General features: G+C 32.7%; 1 pseudogene; it reads right to left on the bottom strand.

The window, feature by feature from the left end:
- Positions 1-5,166: 5,166 nt before the first annotated feature.
- LOC130870898 (elongation factor 1-alpha 1-like) overlaps positions 5,167-23,511 on the bottom strand; it is a 196,265-nt pseudogene continuing 177,920 nt past the window's right edge.

Genomic DNA, 23,511 nt, shown 5'->3' with positions numbered 1-23,511 from the left:
TTCCTTAGATGTTGAGAATGATAAACATTTTTGAGCTATTTCTTTGAAAAGTGTTCTTTACAAAGATTCAAAGTCTAATTTTCAGATTGATATACTAGAGATTTTATTTTTCTTATTCTAATTGTATTTTGTACATTTTAAATATATTCTGGTTATTAATCATCTTTTAGATGTATAGCTATATGTCTTCATCCTTTCTATATTTTTTTCTTCATTTGACCAATGCTTTCTTTAGCTTTAAAAAAGCTTTTATAGCTTTATGAGGTCATATTAATCAATTGTTAGCCTCTATTCCTGGGTAAAAGGGATACTATTTATAAATTTCTTTCATATACTTTCAGTCTTTACTACTTATAAAATAAATATACTACTTATACTTTATTTTAGAAATGACAGATTTTCAGGTTTCACATTTTAGTCTTTGTGTTGATTTTTGTGCAAAGTGGTGGGTATGGGTCTAACTTCATTTTTCAACATGTAGACATCCAGTTTTCTAGAAGCATTTTTGAAGATTCTATATTATCTCTACTAATACTACTCTGAAGCCCCCATGTGTCAAAATATTTAAAGATTAAAATCCCTTACATCATAATATATGAATTGCTCTTTTGTGAACTAATCAGGAGATTGAATTATTTTATCTGAGTAAGCCATTTTTTCATCTGATCATACTAAACACTTCCAATTTTTCTATTGATAATATGTGCCCCATATGAGGTTTCCCATATATTCATATTTATTTACAACTGTCTGAACATTCTGTTAGTCATTCTGGAATGACTTAGATAAAATAATTTTATAAATTTCTTCTTTTAAAGTTTGTCAACTAAAGGTAAAGGGTATTATATGTGCTTCATGTTTCTTTAAAATGTATACTATTTCATTTTTTAAAGTGTTAATCTTAATTCATGTAATAATTCTAGATATTTCAAGATAAGTCTTATTATATAGGGTTGAAAAATTACAGTTACAATATTTTCTAATTCTCTAAACTGAAAATTTTAATTTTTATTGAATTTATCCTAATTACTCAACTTTTCTTACCTTATTTACCTTCAACTCATGATGGAATACATAAATATCATAAATATGATCAACTTTTGAATACTATACTTAGTGGTTAATAAAATAGTATTCCAAATATTAGGCTTTTAAATAGTCGTATTGAAATAAAGTTTTATTTCATGTGATTTATATTGTAATCCATTATTTGAAAGCAAATCTCAAACAGGGTATTCAATGATTAAAAATAATTAAGTCTACATAAATATTTCTTTTTTTTATTTTCAGTGCTAGGGATCAAACAAGAGCCACATGTATGTTATATTCCATGTACACTCCAAGTTAATTACTCATGCAAGGTCTTAATTTCTGATTATAAAAGCAACAGATTGAAATTTTTAAATTTGATAAACCTATGAAAATTTTGCTCTTGATTTTGTAGTTTCCAATTTTTACATGCTATGGTACTTTTTCTTTCAATTACACTACTCCCTTTCCTTCATTTCTTCAAAATCCTTCTATATCCTTGTCCCCACTGTCCTGCAGATTCATGGCCACTTCCATTATATTTGTGATGTATGACTACATACATTTTCATATACATATGTGTGTCTAAATATTTTTTTCAGTTCATATAATGTTAATGTATGTATATTTTCAGGGCTGATATTTTTGCAGTGTATAAACAATCAGTGTTCTCTTCCATGAGGAGGATCACCTCACCTTTTCTTAGCTTTACTCAGTTGCCTATTGTTCTTTCTGTAGGACCAAAGACATATGTTTTACAAGAACAGGTAGAAGTATTTTGTACGTGTTAATTGAGCAATCATATTTATTTCTGATTTATTTTGTAAATTATGTATATTATAATTATGATTTATCTGAGGCATTACATTATATCAAATGTATAATTAGATATTAATAATTTACTCATAATTTTTGTAGTTTTTTACTGAAAAGGGATGGTGTCATAGATTTATCATTTGTTGTTAGGGTTTCTCTCCATCTTTCTAGTCTCATGATGTCACTATTTAATGAATTTAAACATGGTGAATTGCTAAGATTTAATTGTGAAAGATCTCGCAAAGGCTTACATATCAGACCTTTCAGCCTCAGGCTAGTAGCATTGTTTCAGACAATGGTCGAACCATTAGGAGGTAGAGACTTGATAGAAGAAATTTTTGCCAGAGGCTGAATTTTATGCTTTCTATACTAGAAATAACTCTTGTTCACTTTACTTCTTGAATGCAGGTTGAATGTGGTCATGTAGCCTACTTTTTTTATAACCGTAGTTTTTCAATATGAAGCCATGCTTTTCCAGTCATGTTGGATTGCATTTCTCTGAAACAATAAGTTAAATGAACCTTTTCATCTTGACATTTCATCAAGACATTTCATCACAGCAGCACGTAAGCAGATAAGACTCGAGCAAATACTGTCATTTAATAAACATTGATAAAAGTTTACAATTCTGTTCTTACAATGTTTATTTAAGCACTATGATATCATTTATGATTAATATTGTATCTTCTGTGTTGTAATAGGAGCGGCAGGGCTGCGTCCCCTGCACCCAGCCGCCCGCATGGCTTATGCCCCAAAATAATTACACGGAAACTGTATTCTTTTAAACACTGGCTTGGCCCATTAGTTCTAACCTCTTATTGGCTAGCTCTTACATATTGATCTAACCCATTTCTAATATTCTGTGTAGCACCATGAGCTGACTTACCAGGGAAGATCTTAACCTGCGTCTGTCTGGAGTGGGAGAATCATGGCGACTCACTGACTTGGCTTCTTTCTCCCAGCATTCTGTTCTGTCTACTCTACCCACCTAAGGTTGGCCTATCAAATGGGCCAAGGCAGTTTGTTTATTGACAAATGACCTTCCTCCATCATTTCCCCTATTTCTGTTTAAACAAAAAAGAAAGGCTTTCATCACTTCTGAAAGTTACTAAATATTGTTTCATCTTCTCTGAATGCCTTAAGACAATTTAATAAGTTTTTAAACTATTTTATATTATGGTGTTATAAATAAGTTGGAAAGTTACCCTCGACTCTTTAATAGATGAATGACATAAGATACCTTCAAAAACAGCAAAATGAAGGCCAAAGTGAAGATTAAGAGGCTGGATAAAAGTAATACAGTTTTCAAAAGAATGCAAAGTGTGCATAAACTGTGATTGTCTGGAATCTTTGGTCACTGTGAGTTTTATTGAAGTTTAAAGTATCAAGGTGTAGTGTGGTTTTGAGCATTAAATACACCAAATGAGTTACCTTTTTAGGGTATGGCCCAAGTTCACTTGCATAGCAAACAGTATCAGAGGGAAAGTTTTTATTTTGTATTGAGTAGAATGGGACAGTTAATGAATGCAGTATAAGAGTTCATAGTAAATATAGTTTCCACTGATTGTTTTTAAGGTGTTTCCACCAGTTCTTTGTACCTGTTTAAGTAACATGGTGTAGTTAAAGCAAAAGGATTAGTATGTATTTAGATATGGCCTTGAAGATGTTATCTGTTGGCAGTTTCATTGCTTTTAGATTACTCATTCCAGCACTTTTGGCTAGGAGACTATTTCTAACAAGGTTGTATTGTGTGGGTTAGATTTTTAGTTTTGTAGTCCATTAAGAACTGTTTGGGGACTTTCATTACTTAATGACAGGTTATTGCTGGCTTGTTATCTTTCTAATTTGAGAAAAGTTACAAGTTGTTTAGGGATGTTTCTCACAGCTGAATGTAAAAGCTGGTAATTGAAATTCTGCCAAGTCTTGAAATGAACCTGGAAGAACATCTCCCCCCTGACTTTCTAACTCTTGACTACTCTAAGAGTTTTAATATCCAGTTTAACTGAACATTTTTATTTACAAATGTGTTCCTGAAATTATTAGAAACTAAATCTGCATCAGCAGTACATTTTATTTTTAATAATGAAGCAGTTAATTTTGCTGTTTTTTGTAGTTAATAAAATATTTTACTTCTTTAAGCAATGAGTATTTTTTATTTCATTTACAGATATGATCATTGTGTGACAAATTTTATAAAATGTCATACTTTCCAAAGTTAGTTTTTATTTTTAATTGATTTTTATGACAAAAGGACCATTCACATTTTGTTTGAACAGATCAGCAAAAACAAGCAGTTTGGAAGTTTTATGAAATTCTACCCCATTGAAGGTGTGCTATACCATTAGACCAATTTATTCTTTTTTTTTTTTTTTTGGACATTTTCTCCTGATGATTCTTCTTTCTTCTTTAGAAGTCTTATTTCCAGTGACCTTAAATTCCTTACTTAGATGCTTTTATTCTCCTGGAAAACAGATTACAATACCCAGTTCCAACTCTAATATTGGGGAGATCATTTGTTGTCAGGTTATATCTTTGTTAAGGTATTTTTTTGGCAAGAGAAAACAAATGTCTTTTAATTAAAAATTTATTTAGTTATTTTGAAATTAAATATACCTTTGTTTCTCTCTGTGTGTGTATGCTTGTAGTGAAAGTGAATTTATTTTTGATCCCAAGGGACATTTTAAATTTCAGTCTGGCTTTTAGGAACCCTGTAGCAGGGTTTTATAATGATCTGTAAATATTTTATGTGATTTTCTAGTATGCAAACAAACCATTTCAGAGTTCTCTCTGAATTTTCATTCCTGCTGGTTGTATTAAATGTCTGTTAATCACCAATAAGCTTAATATAATTCTATAACTTAAATATCAACAAACTTCTAGTCCATACTGTAATTAAAAGCATGGGCTATCATTGTCCTGTGCAACTATTTTATCTCAGCTCCAAATCTTTCTAATCTTTCAACAAACTTGAACAGTAGTAAACATTTACTTGAAATATTTAAAATTTCTTAACTGTGTTATTTTTTTTCTTATTAAACTTGTTTTAATGTGTCTCAAAATTCTGTGACAGATTTTGCCCAAGTTGTCTCCATTAAAAAAAATACTGATTTTGAAAATTAATTACTTAAAACTGTCAAACACACACACACACACACATTGGTCCACAAAACATTCTCCTTTCCTTCTGAAGGTTTTACGACGCATTGTTATCATTAACCAGTCTTTTACTATTAAACCTAAATGGCCAATTGAGACAAACAGTTCTGAGACCATTCTTCCACCACTGATTAAGACTGGGGTGTTAGGTGTTAGGGATAATATTCATTTAGCCTTCTGAGCTTTCTGGGCAGAGTTGTTGACCTTGCCAGGAGCCTCTTGTCCACAGCTTTGATGAAACCCACAGCAACTATCTGCCTCATGTCACAAACAGCAAAACGACCCAGTGGAGGATAGTCAGAGAAGCTCTCAACACACATGGGCTTGCCAGGAAACATGTCAAAAATGGCTGCATCACCGGATTTCAAGAATTTAGGTCCATCTTCGAGCTTCTTGCCAGAACGACTACGATCAATCTTTTCTTTAAGCTCAGCAAACTTGCATACTATGCAAACTGTGTGACAATCTAGTACAGGAATATAGCCAGCACTAATTTGGCCTGGGTAGTTCAGGATAATCACCTGAGCAGTGAAGCCAGCAGCTTCCATTGGTGGGTCATTTTTGCTGTCACCAGCAACGTTGCCATGTCTAATGTCTTTGACAGACACTTTTTTTTTTTTTAGAAGAGAACTCACAAGCTGATGTCAAAGATGGTGCAGCACACATGGCAATCTATAGTAACAAGAAATTAAGACACGTGATTTACAAAGACCTGTTCATTGCCTTTGGTAAATTATCTTTTTATTTTTATTTTTCATACCTGATTAAATAAAAGGCATTCATTAGTCGTCTACGTTAGTTTAGATTGAATGACCAAACTGTTTGATGAACTACTGCCTCTCTTAATCAAAAGCTCTCTCTGTTCAAATATAATCTTTATCAGTAATAATGGTATCCATAGCTTTTCTTTTTACATGGAAACAAAAGCAAATCCTCTTTCTCAAAGTAACACATACTTCTTTTCCATTTTGAAGTCAACATGCCATTCAACATGCCTTTAAAGTATATAGGCTAATTAAGCATGTCTTTTAAAGTGCCATTAGATCTTGCTCTGTTTGTCCTGTATGATTGTGTGCTATAGCTGTTGTATGTTTAGGTTGTATGTACAATACATGCTTTGTGCTGCAATGAGCAAAATACTCTTAATTTTCCTAGAAACATACACTGGAACAGTGTCAGTCTTATTTTGGACAAGTAACATCATAATGACCATGATATCTAAAATCTGTACTTACAGAATCAGCCTTTTCAGTACTTAAGGTGCTTGCCTATTGAAACACTGAACATGTATCTATGGCATAGATACGTTGTCCAAACATGCAAAGTTAAACATATCTACTTGCAAAATTTCATTTATTTGTTTACCTTTTGGATTTCTTACTACAGGTAAGGAAGCTTGATTATTTAAGGAACAAGTAGGACATTTCCTTATAATTTTCATGATTTATTGCCAAATGGCAGGAAAAACGTTTGTAAGCCTTTGTTATTAACATGGTGTTTCTTATAAAATTCTGAGACTTCTAGCCTATTTCTTGTTATAGATGATCTATTTCATCATTTCCTTGTGCCAGAGTTCTGGTAGACCCATATGGAATCTGATATGTATTTCTACAATGGATGATTTTTGCTGGAATGGAATAAATAACAAAGTTAATTCTGAATTATCTGGAATAAGTCCAGCAGTTTCAACATGTAAAACCACAATTTCTACATATTGAGAGTTAGGATCTATATTAAGAAGTCCTGAAAAATGTAAGAATACTATGATAATACCACACAATTCTGATGTATGAACTGAATCCTAAGGAACTTGATCCATTTTGCTTAGATTTACTGACTTGTATCCTGCCTTTTGTGATATAATTTCATCAGTATGGACTCCAGAAATTGTTGTTCCTTTTATAACACAATGGAGAATTCAATTTCTTTCTTTTTATGAACTGAAGTCTCTTCTTTTGTGGATATTTGTTGTTAATATCTCCCAAAGAATTACTGCAAGCTCTTTGCCAATGTCCATTTTCAGCCCACAATTAAATAATTTCAGCATTAGAACGTTTATTCCTGCTAATTGTCGAAGTTTCAATCTTCAATTCAGAAACTTTTCCTACACAGATGTTCTAATTTTTACTCTGTTCATGCCATAAAATATTTACTCTAAGATATTATCTTCTCTATGAGAATTCTTGTGGAATAAGTAGAAGGTAGAATGACAAGGATAAAATTAAGCTTTTAATCCAAGAGATCCACATGTGAAATACATAATTTATTTTATAGCATAACTAATACCTCTCAGTCTCAGCTAATAATCTGCTTGGAATATTTACATCTTTATTACCTTGTAAGATTTAAAATAAATACTTAGTTCTAGATTAGGTAAATCAATTATGAATCACAGACAGTTAAAATCTCCCAGCAGTTATTAAAAAGTATTAAGAGTTTGCAGTTTATATTTCCTAATTTACGCTTTCCGTGATTGAATTTTCTGTAAGCATTTCTTGTATCCTAAATAATTAATACAGTCTCCTTTTTGTATTTTTTATGAACAATCTGCAATCTCCAACAAGGCAAAATTCATATTATTTCTTCAAAATTTTTTCTAAGATTTTTGCATCTGAATCAACCAGTAAGACATCATCCATATAACTGTAGAGTTCAGAATGAGGTAGTTTTTTATGAAATATTTCTAATGGATGTTGTATAAGAAGTAAAAATAATTGACACAAAATAGGGCTGTTAAACATTACTCCAGAAAAAAAATAAGAAACTGGGAATTATTATAAGTAGCACTGTGAAGACAATTTTTTTCTCTATGCTGTTCTTGTAAAGGTATAGTAAGAAGGCATTTTTTTTTAAACAATCACTATAATAACCCCTATCTTAGGTAGTAAAGAAGACAAGGGAATTTCAGGCTGTAAATGAGACAGCATCACTATACATATGGATCTCAAATCTGTTAACATTCTCAATTTTTCAGAGATCTTTTCAATAACAAATATATGGTAATTCCAAAGTCTGGTCAATTCTCCAATATTTGATCATTCTTCTGTATTCTTCTGTTTATGTAACAGCTGTTCTAGAGTCCTGTTTATGTACAATCAGAACAGTCTGTAACTGTTCTTGAATAAACCTTTTAATAATTTTCTCAGAAGTATTATTTATCTTATTTATGTTTCTAATATTGAAGGAACACTAATCTGACTTTTTCTTTGCTGCAGCAAATTAGTTCCCCATAAATTCGTTGTTATGGGGTAGCTACATATTGCTATAGTTTTACTATTTGTACTTCTAGCCTTATACATTTGACCCATCTTGCCTTTGTTTTACCTGAGATAAATTTCCAGTCCCTAGAAGCTGAAAATTCACCACCTGAAGAGGTTAATCTAGATGTTAAAATTTTGGTAAAATTGTTGTTATATCTGTACAGTGACTATTAATCTTTAAATGTCATTTATGTGTGTTTTCAGCAATGGTCTCTGATCAAATGCCAAAATGCCAAAATGCGTGTCCTTCCTGCATTTTTTTTCTCTATTGAAGCTTTTCTATCCTCCATCACATCCAGAAGAGTGTTGTTTTTATTTTATTTATTTATTTATTTTATTTATTTATTTTTGTTTTTGTTTTTGTTTTTCGAGACAGGGTTTCTCTGTGGTTTTGGAGCCTGTCCTGGAACCAGCTCTTGTAGACCAGGCTGGTCTCGAACTCACAGAGATCCACCTGCCTCCCAAGTGCTGGGATTAAAGGCGTGCGCCACCACCGCCCGGCAAGAGTGTTGTTTTTAAGAACAGGCATTAAGTCTTTAAATTGCTCTATGGATGAATACTTACAATACTTACAGGGAATTATTAAACCAAATTTGATATTTGTGCCTGAAACAGGACTATTGTGTCATTTCTTAATATTAAAGGGTGACTTTGTCTGTCTCCTATTGATCAGTATTCATTAGTCCAATGCCACCATTTATTACATCTTCTGCATATTCCAGAAGGCTGGGGACTTCTATTTTATTATTTCTACAAAAGAAATATTGCTTCTAGGAATATCTTGCCTACAATCCCTTTTCAAGTTACCTTAAATTAAGGCAATCTGACATTTTGTTTTTTATTAAAATTTATAGAAATTCTTTCTATCAATAAGTAACACCATAACTGTGAAGTCCAACATCAAATGAATTTCTAATTTCTTTTATTGATTGCCCTGAAAGGCCTAATCAGCCATTTAAATTCTGAAATAGCATTTTCAAAAGTCATCGATTCAATTAATATCTGTCTGACTTTTGGATCTGATACTACTCTGTTTACAGCTGAAGTAAATCTTTGAGAAAAATCAGTGAACATTGTTTGGGCCTTGTATAAAATTAGACTAAGACCGCTTTCCTTATTTTTCAACATTGTCCTAAGAATTTAAAACTGCTGACCAACCTAAATGTGCTCATAAAATTTGAACTATATTTGCAACTCAGCATACTGACCTTAACCCAGAAGATTATTTTGGGTAATTTTAATGCTTCTAGCCCCGTTTTGGTGTTCTATGACTCTAGCTTCTTTAGTTTATCATGTTCTCTGTTGTAACTGAGGAGCGTCTTCTAAGTATGTTTTGCTAAATCTTTCAGTCTTGGGGAAAAATCTATTTGTACTTGTCCATGAATTTAAATCTAATTCACACAGGGTGGGTACACAACATATGAAATGACTACTTCCTTAAATCTCCTCAAATACAGTTTTATATAATTCCTTTTAACTTCTGTATATCGTTGGGAATGCTTATCGTCTATTGGTCACTCTTATATAATAACTGGATGGACTAAGGTTGATTTTCTAATAACCTTAGGCCACCCCTCTTCTGTTTTATCATGCAGTGGTACAAGAGGTTCTTGTCTGTGTTTGAGTATTTTTCTTATTTCTGTTATTAGGTCTTTCCTAATCTTGTATCTTATCAGTCAAATTTTTCTTATTTTCAATAGTAAGTCTTTCTAAGACTTGTACCTTATTAACAGTAAGTGTGTCTAAGACTTGTATCTAATTAAACTTTTTTTTTATATTTGGTAGAATTATCAAACCACTTGTCAGGATAAAATACAAATTACCAAAATGACAGTAATTATAATCAATGCTATGTCAACCTTAGCTAAGTTGTTTATCTCATTTATTTTTTTTTCATTTCCAAGCCATCCTCCATTGTGATAAGTCCCATTATGAACATGGGAATGATTTTTCTTTTTAATGTTATTTACCTGTCTCCTTATAGACTTCCCAACTGTCTCACCATACCTACTGACTTCCCTATTTCTCCACAGCAACATGGCTGTTGGTGAGCTCTGGCCTCATTTGTTAACCTTGAGTTTGCTTTCCAGAATCACCACCAATGGGGCTGTGGGAGTTGGGTGGTCTAGCAAACCACTGTATCAGCAAACTGTTTCAGCCACCACAGTTACTTCATCTGAATCTACTGCTATTTCAACCAGTAACTGTGGCTCCATACTTACTAGCCTGATTCTCAGTCAGTGGTCTGGTGGGACATTTCTGTTCTACTTACATGATTCCTGCTGGTATGGAATGTGGAATGTGGTTTCAACAAAATTTGTACTGTTCTAGTTAGCAATCAAGACTTGGGAGTCAGTGGGTCGAGTGAAAACCTGCTACTTTGATGTGGATTACCCTCTGTATGCTGTGAATACCATTGGTTAATTAAAAAAAAAAGAAAGAAAAAAAAAACCTGTGTTTGACCAATGGCTTAACAGAATATAGCCAGACCTAAAAAGATAATTAGAGACAGTAGGTGGAGTCAACAGATGCCAAGAAGTTGCTGCAGGAGAATGAAGTTGGTACCTTGCCAGTTGGCCATAACCAATTTTTCCGAAAGGTAAAGAGTGGCTTTACCTTTCAGTGAAGAAGAGGGAAGCTGTAGTCAAGATGTAATATGTGAAAGAAGAAAAAGAAAATTATATTTTATGAACTAGTTTTAGACTAAATGTACAAACTAATTTTGAAAGAATGAAATTTCCATATATTCAATAGCAAATACAGATGAACAAAGCTTTTCAATAAATCTCATATGACTTCATAAATGCTTAAAGAAAATGTTTCATTGAACTAACTTATTTTTGAAGAATACCACTGACTGATATATAAAATTAAATACCCAAAGTGGCCTAGGATATAGGATGTATATATGAGACACAAGTAAGTACTGATAAACTCACCATAGTACAAAATCCAAACTTCATTATGACAGTGCTTCCAGCATATTTATTAAGAAATAAAGCTGAAATTTTAATAGTTAAGACAGGAAAGACTGTTGAGAAAGGCAGAATGCTTAATATGCATATTGCATACATGTTCTTATAATCAAGGACAGCAAACTTTGGCTGCTAGTTAAGTATCATGGGGGAAGGGAATGATAAAATTACTTTGATTTGCTTAAGTAAAAGGATGTATGCATAAATCCCTTAATGTGGAACTCTGTCATCCTTCCTCACTGCAGAATACCTCATGTAACTTGTGAGAACACCTGCCAGTCTTGAATAGAGACATTATCAGCGATCTGATTTAAAAAGCTTTTAAGTACCAGCTCTGAAAAACTGGTTGCTCATTTGTCAATCATTTGACCCAGAATTACATGCATTAGATGGCACCACATCTCCTCATTAAAGAATTATATCAATTAGTAATTACGAACTGGAGTACCCTTGCCATTTACATGGAAATTTATCAGATTCAGACACTTACTTTTATTAGTTTTTTTAAATTGAAATTAGCCATTTTGAAAATTAAAATAAAATGCAAAATTTTGTGTTCTTTCTCATTTTTTAAATATCTTTAAGCCATTTTAACATAGATAACATTGGTGACCATAAATATAGATATATATTTTGCACTAAGTTTACTATAAAATATGGTTACACATAACTAATAGTAAATATTAATGCATTTCTTTATGTAGAAAAATATTAATTAAACTCAAATATATATGCAGATATATTATCTATATTTAGTTGATGAATTTTTAATAAAATGGAATCTTTTAAAAATTTCTAATGATTCAGAATGGAGCCTAAGATACACCATGGTGTCCTATATTTTTCCATATTTAGCTTACAAAGAAAGACATCTAGAGATGCAGATTCAGATAGAGTCTGAGGTTAAAATAAGGACACCCATATAAAGCCAAAGGACACCACTCTGGTTGCTAATTAAGACATTTAATTAAATATATCTGTAAGAGGCTCAGGAATGCCAGATGGAGAGGCTGTAACTTGGGACACTATTTGGAGATCTATGAGTTTTCCAAAGCATAGGTCTACAGTTATGTCCTATTTGACAGTTGTTTTTAATGTAGGGTATCTTTGTCTGAGGAACAAGCAGGACTAAACAGATATCACTGTGAAAAAGTCTAACAGCTAAACTCTTGCTGGCTATCAAAGCTGACTTTTCCCATACAGTGACTATTCAACTGTTCTGAAGGTCACATTACTAATAAAATACCTGCAGCCTTTCAAATGGTAAAAGAAAAGAAAAAATTTTAATTTTACTTAAACAAAAATAAGTTTTCCTTTATTGTTCAACTTCAATTTCTTTGGAGTTTTTCATCTAGAACTTCCATGAAAGGGTGAGAGTTTATGTTCAGGTTTGATATTTTACTGTATCAATGGGTCAAGAATGTGATTGCTAATTCTCAATGTAGCAATTTACAAGGAGTTGTGAAATAAATTTTTGCGGGATTTTTATATTAAATTTATTAGAGAGTACACTGTTTTTTTTTTTTTTTTTTTTTTTTTTTTTGAGTAATACCTCTGTTATAGGAATTCCTTCAGCCAATAGCTTTTTAGCTAGAGGCCTGGTCTGAAGTACTATGAACCGAGGAAAAGCCTGCATGGCCCTTTTCTGCTGGATTTTGTTCCTAGTTTCCCGTGCACATACAGGACGTGGATCTACACCCTTAATGTGAGTTTTATTTTCAAATAAATAAACCTTTATTATACTTCATTCTGGAGTACTGAGGATCTGCCTACATACCTCCTTTAGAAGTAAATATAGCTACTATCTTGATCCATTTATAGCACTGAAAGTCAAAGACTAGACCTAATGGGGTGGTGAGGATTAGAGCCTACAGAAGTCAGAAAGTGGATTATCCTTACAGAGAGCTAATTTCTTCTAATGAGAAGAATGTGATCATCCCTGGCAGTGAGTAGGCTTACTTAAGGCTACATGAAGGATACAAACCAGGAAATGCAGGATAAAATTTATCTCTCATTACTTTTGTGTAAGAATCCACATTACAAAACTATTCCCACTCTGTCTGCATTCCTCATTTATATTCAAGTTAGTCTGACTTATGTAATTGACTTTTAAAGATGAAGAAACTGGATATGAGCACCTTTATACTTAAAGAAAGCCTATAATCCTCAAAATGGTCCTATTAATCTAGAGGCTTTTGCTTAAACGTCAGGGATAATATTTATTATAATAAGTTCATTTACTGGCAATTGTAATCCACATGCTTTAACCCAATACTTAAGTAATAAATGAGCAGTTTGATCCTTACCAGTAGGTCACCTGCCTCTATTATTAGAATATAAAACATCTAATACTATGAAAAATATATTGCCCTAATTCATGACTGAACTATTTTTAGGTATTTTAACTAAAATAAAATTTAATAATTTTATTCTTAGATACTTTAAGATATTTTAATTAATGTAGGATTTTTAAATAAAAAAAGTCATATATAACTTTAAAAATGAAGAAAAATTTTGCTTAGGAGACATGCTGTGTCATATTTATTAGTGGCAAAATATCTCTGCAGTAAGACAGCTTTATAAGTTGACACTAAGCACTAGCATATATGAACATAGATGTCCAAATAGGGAGAGTGATGATATGTATATGATAAAGACAGAGAGATCCAGAACAATCCAGATAAAGGTCCAAATCCAGAAGATGCTCTAGAATAACATCATTTAACCAATACAAGTATTCCATGTTCTTTCCCTGGGAGCACTTAAGTGAATTAATAATTAACATTATGTTTTGACATTATAGGTCAGATAGCATGAATAAGACCGAGATAGAGAAAGAAATATACCTACTCATTCTTTTCCATGCTCAATAAACTTTTATCCATTCCAGCCCATTGGTATTACAGACACAGGAACCCAAGAACCATAGAGGTCTCTGAAGTCTAAGTTATTTATTCAAAGGCATGGAACTTTAAATTGAATGAATGAATCAATTTTCTCACATCATAAAATAGGTCAACTCTGGGCTACCATATTGTTTTCTGATTCAAAATACAAGCAAGATATGTAAAGAATGTTTTTAAAAAAAATGGAGATGAAGACTATCTAATGCTGTCTTTCTTTAATTTTGTTTCCATAGTCATTTGAAGCTAAAAGGTAGACTCCACTTCTAAAAACAATAAAAATCATGAAGTCACATATGCAGGCTAAATTGGCCTTGAGTCCTAGATCATGTCCCAGTCACATGAATGTATTGAGCAGGAGAACAATTCGTGATTTGTTTTAATTAGCCCATTCATCATTTTGGCAAGATTTCTTTTTCCTTTTGCATGTTTGTAGCTTCCTGTGGTTATTCAATAGCAAACTATTGAATACTTTTACACATCTGCTTAGGTACAACAAAGACATAACAATATTTTTAAAGAGTAATTGTGTTCAACAAATCATGGTATGCACATAATTTTATCAGAATTAAAAAAGACTAAAATGTATATGCAATATTAGTAATATTCAATTTATGTCTATTTTGTAAGTAGTGTTCTTCAGGTGAATTAAATTACTTGGAAACCCATATCTAGAAAATGGCTTATGCCTAGATTGTAAAGAGTACAGTAATGAAATCACACAAAAACTTTAAAAATAAGCAATAACATGAGCAGACTTCACTGATGAATAAAGCAGATGTAAAAAAAATAAGCAAACAAAGTGATGCTTACTCACATACACTAGTTATGAAGGAGAAGAAAACTTGTCTTTGAAGAACCCTCACCATGTGCTGTTCAAGGAGTTGTTAGTACATGAAAATAATAGAGGGACAATGCTTAGTTCTAATCACAGATTCAAAAAACTACTTTGGCATATAATTTCTGAGAATAGTGTTTTGTAAGCTTTTAATAAGTAAATATATCACAGCATAAAAAGATACACTCTCACACACACACATTCACAAACAAAGCATACTTTCCTTTAGTAAAGCATTGTGGTTTGATTTTAAACTAAGGAATTTGCTTTGATTTGTGATATACTAGGCAAAGAAAAGCAGACTTCATTCTTTTTTGTATAAAATCAGGAAGTTAGAATGATAGACTTTCTGTTTTTATAGCTTAGAGTTCTAAAAAACTGAGTATTTTCAGCATATATGTAAACAATATCTGTAGAAAAATTTCATCTAAATGAGACTCACAGTTACCTCTAATGATTTTATACACAGCATCAATACCATTTGGCCACTGTGGCTCATATATTTATCTTTCCAACAGAGAAGAGCTAAAGCTGTCATCTCCTTACAAACTGGATAAACTGCCTAAATAATAGACAGATGCCAGCACACAGGAATTATGTTGCATGTCTTTGAATTCTTGAGTAATAATTATAATTATCAATAAAAATGCATTTTATTTTTAAATTTTAATATTATACAATAATTACAGTATTTTCCTTTCCGTTTCTTCCCTATAACATCTCCCAAGTACCCCTCCATGAACTCCTTCAAATTCAAGGTATCTTTTTCTCTTAATTTCTATTATATGCATAAACATACATACATACACACACACACACATATATAGATAGATAGATATACAATACATACATATGTATGTATGCTTTGTGGCTGACAATTTGTCACTGGACAAAGGATTCATGTGATCTTTCCAAGGTAGACCACCTCTCTGATATCAAGTTTTCTCAGTTGCCTATAGGTTCTGTGTATGGTTGAAGGCTCACATACTTTTCCTTGTGCGGATTAGCATGTTAGTTGGTGTCCTCTTATTAAGTTCATGTTTGTGACAACTTATGGGTATATCTTCTGATGTTAGTAATACACACAATCTCACAATAAACTCCTTTGAATTTTCTAGCTTTTACAATCTTTTAAGACCCTCTTCTACAGTGTTCCTTAAGCCTTAGGTTCAAGAGTGTTTTCTAAATGTATCCATTTGGACTGTGCTCCACAAATCCCCATTTTATTGGTTGTAGTTTTTGTATCTGTCTCCCTATTTGCAAACAGAAGTTTCCTTGATATGAAGAAAACATTACACTTGTCTGTGAGTTTAAGGGCTTAATCTGCTTTGGAAAGTAGTAGTTGTAGATTCTTCTAAAAAAAATATGACCTCACTACCAGTGAGTAGTTAACTATATTTCCAGTACCAGGTATTAATTCCTCCTATTTATTTAGTGGGTCATAATTTCTATTAGAGGACTTAATTACCACCATGGTATATGTACCACTAATTCACATGCCAAGCTGGTCCTTAATGTGTCATGGGCATCCTAATAAGGTAAGACTGTTGATTGCCTCCATTTTACAGTCTTGCGTGTGCCTTCTAATACAACGGCAGCTACTCATCAGGGAGAAGGCTTAAACTTATCCTTTTAAATTATAGTTTTAATACTTTGATTTCTTTTAAGATTATGTAAATCTTTACAGTTTTCAAAAATAAGTTTTAAATACTTATTTTTTGTTCACCGAAATCCTAGGTAAATGATTATTGCTATGTTCACATTGGAGCAAAACACTGTAAGAATGCATTTGTAGCAAGAGACAATGGCTTTGAAGGCACTGGTTAAATCCAAAAAAAAAAAAAAAAAATTAGTGTTTTGGGGAATGGCTACCTTATTCATTTATATTCCCCATGGATTTTTCTGCTTCCATTTGAACATAGATGAATCATAATATAATATTGCAATTTATCAATGTCTTGGTTCTTTACAATGCTGTCTTGAATTGATATTCAGTAAATCTTCATAGAAAAAGCAATACATGGTGATTACATTTAATTATAGTTATGGATGTTATTAGAAATGTAGTCAAGATATTGTTCAGTTTCTTTTGTTTTGTGATGTTATATTTATGGAAGCACATTATACAAAATGTTGTAAGTTTAATTTATTGTGTCTTCTCCCCATCACAGGTAAAATGAATAACTACCAATTGTTTAATAATTATTCAATGCATTGAATGTGGTAAATCTTGAAAATTAGCTAAATCCATATATATATATATATATGTATATATATAATCCATATTATAAATCAATATGTGCTTTTTAAAGTATTTTTGATAGAATTTGTACTATTAGCTTATTTGATTCTAATGAAGATCTAAATGATATATTAATGCTAAACATGTAAAAATTTTTGAAATAACTAATTTTTAGAGAGAAAACTGACATTTTTAACAACTATTTTCTTAAAAGTCTATATTATTCAAGAGGTGTTGGCACATGCCTTTAATCCCATCATTCAGGAATAGAGGCATTACTTCTGTGAGTTCAAGACCAGCCAGATCTATAGAGTGAGTTCCAGAATTGACTCCAGAGTTACTGAGAAATCCTGTCTTGAAAAATCAAAAACAAAAGTCTATACAAATACTTACACTAAGAAGTAAATTAAAATAATTTGCATGGGGATATTTTGCTTAAAAAAAAAGGAAAAAGGAAAACAGCATGCAGAGTATGTTTGAGTTACTAAAATCCTATATTCATTTCATTGTACAAGATCCAACTCTTTCTCAACAAATTTCAAAAATGAATTGTGTTGAAAGAGGCTGCAGGGCTGCGTTCAGGCCACCCCAGATCCCGCATGGTTAGCTTTATACCCGAAATAATTACACGGAAACTGTATTCTTTTGAACACTGCTTGGCCCATTAATTTTAGCCTCTTATTGGCTAATTTTCACATCTTTGATTAACCCATTTTTAATAATCTGTGCAGCACCATGAGCTGGTGGCTTACCAGGGAGGATCTTAACCTGTGTCTGTGTCCGGCGGGAGAATCATGGCAACTGACTGACTCGGCTTTTTTCTCCCAGCATTCTGTACTCTCTACTCCGCTTACCTAATTTTCTGTCCTATCAAAGGCCAAGCAGTTTCTTTATTAATTAACCAATAAAAACAACAGAAAGATACAAGACCCACCTCCATCAGAATTGGTAGAAAATATGAAATTTCTTTTAATGTCTCTGCTTGAATATAACAGTATACAATAATTGTAAAGGTTTTAGTGTGTTTTTTTGCTGTAAATATTAACTCCTAGTGTTAGTACAACAAGGAATATATTTGCATGTTAAAATTTATGAAGAAATGTTAATTTAAAGTATGAAATTATTTAAGAATCACAATTCATGAAATTTGCTTATTTTTGAACAATTTTTTTTCTAATTCTATATTTATTAAAAGTAATTTTTAAAGTTTAAAAATTACAAAAATAATATCTTAATCAGAATTGCTTGGTATTGTCAGTGTCAAAATAGTTGCCTGGTATGTAAAAAGATGTGGGTTTTTCTCTAGCATTAAGTAAAACTTTAAAAAATATTTTAAATATCACTATTAAAGATTTGTTTAAAAATAAAATAATAATGGTTAATTAATTATAAGCAAAAGGAAGATAAATTACACTAACACAGAAACTTACATGATAGTTACAAAATATCATCACCATAAAACATGTTCTTATGATTTTGACATTTCTTTACCCATATGTTCACAAATCACTCCCTGTGTGCTTATTTGTAGATTTAAAAGTGGCTTTTAAACCTAGTCACAAGAAAATCCTTCAGTGAGCTTAATTTTGATGTCACAACAGGAATTCCTGCAGTGATAAATTAATATTTCTGAGAGTGAAAGCATTATACTAGGCTTTTCCATTTTCCAAGGAAGGTGATATTTACTACTCTACTGAATATCATACTTAAAATGTTAATGGAATATTCTACAATTACAATTATTTAACAGCAGAGTACAATATTTTAAGGTTAAGTTTAAATATGAAATTCTCATCTATTTTTATACAAACATACACTCCAACAACCATTGAATGATATTTTTTTATGATTTCTTTCAATTATACACTCATTTTGGAAATTGATATGTTATCAAAAATCCTGGAGATTACTTTGCTTTGCAGATTATGAGATCTCAACACATTAAAGCTTCATTACAACATAATGTGCGCCCTCTCCAACTCACCCATACAAGTGTATATACCAGTGTGAATTCTGTATGTTCACAGAACAACCATGATTTGCTTTCCATTGCCTCTCAAGTTCTGGGATTAAAGGCGTATTCCACAACCACCCAACTTTAACTCATTCTTGAGCAGTAATCTTGATTACTTTATGGAACCCCTTCTGACATTTACAGAGGACACAATCTCAGAGTGAACAATCTGAATTTTTCTGCCTCTCCTTTTGTAATAATCCCCCTAGAATGTTCATACTTGATTATTTTCATTGCTATATAGGACTTTACACTAAATAATACATGAATGTCATTAATGGATCATCTGGTAAATCTGTGTTAAATGTATTCACACCATTATTTCTCATACAAGTCATAACTATCCTAAATGTGGAGTGCAGCATCCCTTGGTCTGAAGTGCTAGACACATAAGTAGGGAACGAGAAAGGGGCAGTGAGCATTAACATTAATTTCTGACAGATTCCTAGTTTTGTTGGTGATAATAATTATTTGCTTCATTTTCCTATTGCCAAATCTTCCCTTCTGTGATGAACCGCACCCCTCAAATTATTTGCCAAATATTACACTGTGGCAATCAGGCATTTTGGAAGAACAATGAGAAGCAGAAATAATGTTGTAAAAAGATTTGGGGCTCTTTCTTTGACAAATAGAACCCTGAGGTTCGTAAGTCTATTAAACTGATTTGCTGAAAGAATATGAAGATTTTGGAACTAGCCAAGGGTAGCGAAACAAATTCTAGAATGCTATAGAAAAACCTTATTTTGATATTGTGGTATGAATGAAGAATATAAGAATGACAATAGTAAAACAAACAGAAAATACAATGCTGCTCAGTCATCAAAGGGAAACAAGGATACTATTAAGAAAATGAATCAAAGGTCACTTTTGTTATATTTTGACAAAAAATAGATTTCTCTCTACAAATGTCTTAAAAAGTTGAGTTTGGATTAATTCAGCAATGGTATACTCGGTTGCTTGGCATTTTGAAATTCAAGAGAACATAGCATACACGTTGTTTCATCCAACCACAGATATTTCTCACTACTCTTAGAATTATGATAAAAGGGACTTGAAGTGCAAAAAAAATAATACGTGAAACTTAATTAGGAAAGGTGTGAATGAGTATAATTTTCAGTCATAGCTGATGTGAAGAACACACTTGAATGTGTTGAATATAATAACATCCATTAAAAGGAAGCCCTAAGGGCAATGCCAATTGACATGCCAAAATGGAAAGGCAAAACAAAACAACTATGTAAATTCAACTCCATACAAAGGACTACAGGTGATGCTGAGAACAAGAGAGCTTGCTACCCACAAGGAACAACACACAAACTGGTTCTCAAAACCAACAGTCTTCCTGAAAACAAACATGCATTATGTGGATTGAATTGGTTTTATTTATGAGCACACACACACACATACATATTGTATGTGCACGTGTGTGTGTGTATATATATTATATATATTATAACAATTATCAAAAAAGAGACCATAGATTTGAAAGAGAGTAAGGAGAGATATATGGGAGGGTTTGCGGGTATTAAAGGGAAAGGAGAAATGTTATTATCTCAAAGCAGCAAAATTTTTAAAAGGAAAAAATACAATGTACTTCAATGGAAAAAAGGGAGTTAAAAAAAGAGTATACAAATGAAAGACCACCATGTAGATATAAAAATTTATTTCAAAGGAAAGACACTGAAATGATAATGTTCAAAAGTTTATTTGCACTAATTTATGATGTCTACTCTACCAAAGTTTATAGAAACTAATATTTCTGTGCTTCAAGAAGGTCAGAGAGGTTACACCTCAAGCCTTTATTAGAACTTTATAGTGTAACCACACTAAGGTAGATTTTTAGTAATTAAAAAGTGCAAGAGTAAGTTATTAGATTGTTGCACCAAAGATGCTGAAAGTCACTGAGACCAGACAATATAAGTCAGAGTTGAATTTACTGCTAGGATATCAGAGAGGTCATTGTTTGAAGCTTACAGTGAAGCTGACATTACACTGAATACCCAAAACTATACAAATACCAAGGCAATGGAACACCTTTGGAGGAAATCTGCAAGCATGACATAAATCTAGCTGTGGCAGAAATGGTGATATGGAGCTACCTAAGGCAGCTGGAACCGGTGAGTTCCAGTGTCAGAACTTGTGAGGTGGGACTCCAAATCAGCCAGAAATCTGGTGATGACAGCAAAAGTACTAGATGATGCATATATAGTTATAATCATATTTTTATCCCATTTTATTGTTTTCTTTTCTGGTTCTATTTTTCCTCTTTTTGTTTGTTTGTTTGGTTGTTTGCATTTTGTTTTGTTTTTATTTATTTATTTTTTTGTTCTCTTCTGCACGAGAGTTCTTATTCTTTGCTAATGTATATGCTGTGTATGCAGCAAATATTTTAAAATTTAAAACTAAACCTCTTCCTTTTTCCATTTCTTTTTTTCATTCCCTCACATGTACATGCATGCTTTATCCCTGTCAAGTTATTGGGTTCAGCGTCACATATGAGATAAGCTTCTGGGTGTATCTATTAGGATTTTGCAGAAAGATTTCACTGAAGGAGGATTGACCTTGAAAGTTATCAAAACAAAACAAAGATAAATGTGGGCATGAGCTGACTGCTCCATTCATCTCCGCCTCCCTAGCTGGGAACACAGACAGAACATTTACTTCATGTTCCCCTGTCATCCACTTTTCTTCATGATGATTTCCCAGGTTGTGATATATAGTGATTTATACAAACTCCTTTTATACTTTTGCTTCAGCACTTAGGATGTAGCTCTCTGTGAGTTCAAACCACAATGGTCTACAAAGATTTCATGCTTTGTTGATACTCATGAGAGACCAGCAGCCCTTTTCTAAAGAGAAATGGAAGAGGAGTGTATTGGGGAGGTGGAAACTGGAGGAATGGGGAGAGGGCCTGGGCAGAGAGGAGGGAGGGAAAATTGTAACCAGGCAGCTTTGCTGATAATCACCTCTGGCACTTCCCAGGAGCAAGGTTCTCTGACCTCGTCCAATCACTACACTCAGAGAGCAGTGCATCTATATTTTTTTCAGGCCCAGAGCTCCTAGCACCAGCAGAATGGTACCTTCGTTTCTTGGATCTCTAGATCCTTTTCAGGATACAATTCTCCTCTTGGCCTACTGCTTCACAGGTGACTGCCCTTTTTCGGCCCCATTGTTGTGTGAACAAATGACAAACGGACTGGGCCAATCCGTTATTTTTCTGCCTTACCCAAAGGAAGCAGTTTGACAAAACCATATGCATTTCTAACTTCTACCAGAGGATGCTTAAATGTAAAAAGTTACATACAACATATGGGCAAACACAAGTGTCACCATTTTATGAACTTAAGAAAGGGAGGAGCAACAGACTCATGAAGTTCCATCCTTAGCCAAATGGTACTGGTAGAAGGTTCCCCACATGACCTACTTTAAGATTTTAAGAAATTATTTTTATGCTCTGTTACAACATACTGTGTATGTAATCCAGCTCTGCTTTAAAATACATTAAGCTGTTCTTCACTATTGTCAGCTTTATTGTTAAGCTTCTATTGCAAACAGCTTTTATTCTTTGTCTTTCACAAGTATAAATCTCACCTTTTAAGTTAAAAGCCATTACTGGCAAGCTTGGACCCAGCTGTTCAGGCAGATAGCATACTGTACTCACAACATATCTATATCTGATAAACAGCCCTCAAGTGCTCAGAGATCTGGGAAATTTGTCATTTAAATGTTTAATTATTTAAAGGCTTCTCATAAGAGAGAGACAGGTTGGCTCTTAGTAGCAGCACCCCATTTCTTCCAAAGAAGAGAAGACAAATGAGCACAGACCAATGTCCATCTGCAAGTTGCTTCATCAACTGAAAGTGCTAACCATTGGGAAAAACTACCTTTCATCTAACTTCCTGAATATCTCAAGACAATGAACAGAATCAACTGGTACAATGGCCTCACTATTCAGGGCAAGTTAGGCTTCTCTTCCTACAGATTTCATAACACACAGGATCTTCTAAAGCCTGGCTGGCTCTTCACTATCAACAGAAGGCAAACACAGTTCTGACGCCCCTGCCCTCAACAACCATGGAGGACTGTGAGGAGTGGCTAAGCTGGCCAATCAACTAAGTTCTCTGTCATTCTTTAATTCAAAAACTCAAGTAAAATTTTTTCTTTCTCAAACATCTCTGATGCAATTTGACGACTGAGAGGTTTTGTCAGTTTAAAAAGCACAACCTCACAGATTTCAGCATAACCTCTTACCATATGTAATAAAAGGTGTTTTAAGTT

The sequence above is a fragment of the Chionomys nivalis genome, chromosome 3, assembly GCF_950005125.1.
Source record: "Chionomys nivalis chromosome 3, mChiNiv1.1, whole genome shotgun sequence".
Classification (NCBI taxonomy): Eukaryota; Metazoa; Chordata; class Mammalia; order Rodentia; family Cricetidae; genus Chionomys; species Chionomys nivalis.
The sequence above is the reverse complement of the archived record's forward strand: the minus strand, read 5'-3'. Positions and strand labels throughout refer to the sequence as shown.